Source organism: Lathyrus oleraceus, chromosome 2, assembly GCF_024323335.1.
Source record: "Lathyrus oleraceus cultivar Zhongwan6 chromosome 2, CAAS_Psat_ZW6_1.0, whole genome shotgun sequence".
Classification (NCBI taxonomy): Eukaryota; Viridiplantae; Streptophyta; class Magnoliopsida; order Fabales; family Fabaceae; genus Lathyrus; species Lathyrus oleraceus.
The window spans coordinates 347312589-347316747 of NC_066580.1; the positions used below are offsets into that span (position 1 = coordinate 347312589).

Here is a 4159-nt window from a genome sequence, read left to right on the forward strand (position 1 = left end):
CCGGCAGCTAAATAATTAACTAGATCAGCGTACCATGGTATGACAGATATAGCTAAGGTGGTTTCTACTTGCATGTCGGAGTTGTTCTCTTCCAAAGTAGCTATGAGTTTGTCATACGAGAAATCATCATTAATGGATGTTCTTTCTGGTTCAAGGTTCTCAAGTCTAGAGAGGTGGTCTGCTACTACGTTCTCAGTTCCTTTCTTGTCCTTGATTTCTAAGTCGAATTCTTGTAGTAACAAGATCCATCTTAGGAGTCTAGGTTTAGCATCCTTTTTTGTTAGAAGGTACCTGATAGCAGCGTGATCGGTGTAAATTATTATTTTGGCTCCTACCAAGTAAGAACGAAATTTATCTAGCGCAAATACTACTGCTAGGAGTTCTTTCTCGGTTGTGGCATAATTCATCTGTGCTTCATCCAGGGTTCTGCTTGCGTAATATATAACATGGAGCTTTTTATCCTTTCTTTGTCCTAAGACAGCACCTACAGCATAATCACTGGCATCGCACATTATTTCGAATGGTTCATTCCAGTCTGGTGTCTGCATAATGGGTGCGGAGATCAATGCTTGTTTAAGAGTTTGAAATGCTTTTAAACAGTTGTCGTCGAATATGAATTCAGCATCTTTCATTAATAGTCCGGTTAAGGGTTTAGTTATCTTAGAGAAGTCTTTGATGAATCGTCGGTAAAAACCGGCGTGTCCTAAAAAGCTTCGTACTTCTCTCACGGTTCTTGGGGGTTGAAGATTTTCGATTACCTCTATTTTGGCTTTGTCTACTTCAATTCCTCTGTTCGAGATGATGTGTCCTAAAACAATGCCTTCTTGTACCATAAAATGGCACTTTTCCCAATTAAGTACTAAGTTTACTTTTACACATCGTTCAAGAACTCTTTCCAGGTTTTCAAGGCATTCTTCGAAACTTTGTCCGTATACAGAAAAGTCATCCATGAATACTTCCATGATGTTTTCGAGAAAGTCGGCGAAAATCGCCATCATGCATCTTTGAAAAGTTGCAGGGGCATTGCACAGACCAAACGGCATTCGTCTATACGCGAAGGTACCAAAAGGGCATGTGAATGTTGTCTTTTCTTGGTCATCAGGGTGAATTGGTATTTGAAAGAAGCCTGAATAACCGTCTAAATAACAGAAATGTGAATGTTTAGCTAATCGTTCTAACATTTGGTCAATGAATGGTAAAGGGAAATGATCTTTTCGGGTTGCTTTGTTTAGTTTCCTATAATCAATGCACATTCTCCATCCCGATTCGATTCGTTTAGTTATAGTTTCTCCTTTTTCGTTTTCAATAACGGTTATGCCTCCTTTCTTTGGTACAACGTGTACAGGACTAACCCATTTGCTATCAGATATAGGATATATAATACCTGCTTCTAATAACTTGGTTATTTCTTTCTTTACTACCTCACTTAGGATCGGATTTAGTCTTCTCTGGTGTTCCCTAGAGGTTTTACCGTCTTCTTCTAACATGATGCGGTGCATACAAATAGAAGGGCTTATTCCTTTAAGATCGGTTATGTGGTATCCTAGTGCGGTTGGATATTTTCTTAAGATATGTAGGAGTTTTTCTGTTTCGAGTCTTCCTAGATCTGCATTGACTATTACAGGTCGTTCAAGTTCTAAGTCTAGGAATTCATATCTCAGATTTTTGGGAAGTGTTTTCAAATCAGGGGTTGGTTTGTTAAGACACTGCGTAGGATCTGGTGTTATTGCTAAGCATTGTTTAGATTTGTCTTCTAAAAGATAGTCTGATGATTTGTCTTCTCCTGACTCTGCTTCTTTTATGCATTCATCGATGATATCCATGAAGTAACATGTATCTTCTATTGCAGGTGCTTTCAAGAATTGGGAAAGAATGAATTCAATTTTCTCTTCACCTACTTCGAAGGTGAGTCTTCCTCGTTTTACGTCTATGATTGCACCGGCAGTTGCTAAGAATGGTCTTCCTAGTATAATAGGTGTAGTATCATCTTCTCTAATGTCCATAATTGTGAAGTCAGTGGGAATGTAAAACTGACCTATGCGTACGGGAACGTTTTCAAGGATTCCTACAGGATATTTGATGGAACGATCCGCTAGTTGTACAGACATCTTGGTCGGTCTTAATTCTCCCATTTCCAGTCTCTTACATATGGATAAAGGCATAACGCTAATTCCGGCTCCTAAATCGCATAAGGCTTTGTCGATGACAAATTTTCCTATGTGACAGGGTATAGAGAAGCTACCCGGATCCTTGAGTTTAGGAGGCATGTTTTGGATTATAGCGCTACATTCGGCAGGGAGTGTAACGGTTTCGCTATCCTCAAGTTTCCTTTTATTAGAAAGAATTTCTTTTAAGAATTTAGCATATGAGGGCATCTGCGTAATAGCTTCGGTAAATGGAATTGTAACGTTTAATTGTTTAAGGAGATCGACAAATTTTCTAAATTGGCCTACATCTTTGGTTTTAACAAGCCTTTGAGGGTAAGGTATAGGTGGTTTGTAAGGTGGTGGAGGTACATAAGGTTCCTTCTTTTCTAGGGTATCCTTATTACTCTCTTCCTTTTCCTTAGGTTCACTTTCCTCATTAGATTTCTTAGGGTTTTGGTTTTCTATCCTTGGATCAGACGGTCCTTCCACTTCCGTTCCACTTCTTAATATAATTGCATGAGCTTGGCTTCTCGGATTAGGTTGGGGCTGTCCAGGGAATGTACCAGTTGGTGCAGCAGTAGGTGCTTGTTGTTGAGCTACTTGAGATATTTGTGTTTCCAGCATTTTGTTATGGGTAGCCAAGGCATCTACTTTGCTTGCGAGTTGTTTAAGTTGTTCGCCAGTGTGTATGTTCTGGTTTAAGAAATCTTTATTGGTTTGTTGTTGGGAAGCTATAAAGTTTTCCATCATGATTTCCAAGTTGGATTTTCTAGGGGTATTATTGTTAGGATTTGGTTTCTGATATCCCGGAGGTATAGATGGGGTTTGATTCGGAGACTGTCCAGGTGCGTATAAAGCATTATTACTCTTATATGAAAAGTTTGGATGGTTCTTCCAATTTGGGTTATAGGTATTCGAATAGGGGCTTCCTTGAGCATAGTTTACTTGCTCTGTTTGGATTCCAGTCAAGAGTTGACATTCCGCAGGAGTGTGGCCTTGGATTCCACAGACCTCGCAATTCTGAGTTATAGCAACCACGGCGGTTGGTGGTGATACGTTTAAACTTTCAATTTTCTGGACCAAAGCATCCACTTTTGCATTGACGTGATCAAGGTTACTTATCTCGTACATGCCAGTTTTCGGTTGAGGTTTTTCCACTGTTGTTCGTTCGGTTCCCCACTGATAGTGGTTTTGGGCCATGCTCTCGATAAGCTGGTAAGCATCAGCATAAGGTTTGTTCATTAGTGCACCACCTGCAGCGGCGTCTATTGTTAACCTTGTATTGTATAAGAGACCATTATAAAATGTGTGAATTACTAACCAGTCTTCCAAACCATGGTGTGGGCAAAGTCTCATCATGTCTTTGTATCTTTCCCATGCTTCGAAAAGAGACTCGTTGTCTTTCTGTTTAAATCCGTTTATCTGGGCTCTTAACATAGCTGTTTTGCTTGGCGGAAAATATCGGGCAAGAAAAACTTTCTTCAACTCGTTCCATGTGGTGACTGAGTTGGAAGGGAGAGATTGAAGCCATCTTCTAGCGCTATCTCTTAATGAGAAAGGAAAAAGACGAAGTCGAATTGCCTCTGAAGTGACACCATTAGCTTTAACAGTATCAGCATATTGAACAAATACGGATAAATGAAGGTTTGGATCTTCGGTAAGATTTCCAGAGAATTGGTTCTGTTGCACAGCCTGCAACAACGAAGGTTTAAGTTCAAAGTTGTTTGCTTCGATTGCGGGCGGAGCAATACTTGAATGCGGTTCATCTTGCGATGGAGCGGCGTAATCTCTAAGAGCACGAGCTGGTTCTGCCATCTCGGTTAAAGAAGAAAAAATGTTTTTGATATCAGGAAGGTGAATAGGAGGGAGATTGTTTTCAGCACGATATTCCCGAATTCGTCGTAAGACTCGGAGATATAGTTCGATATCGTTGATTCGTAAATAGAGCGGTTCGCCTTGAGAGCGAGTGCGTGGCATACAAATCAACGAAAGAAAGAATAGAAGGAAAAAGA

The 4159-nt window shown here is 40.1% G+C and overlaps 1 pseudogene; it reads left to right on the forward strand.

Moving 5' to 3' along the window:
- Positions 1-3477: 3477 nt before the first annotated feature.
- On the forward strand, positions 3478-3577 carry LOC127124351 (uncharacterized; annotated as a pseudogene).
- The last annotated feature ends 582 nt before the right edge of the window (positions 3578-4159 follow it).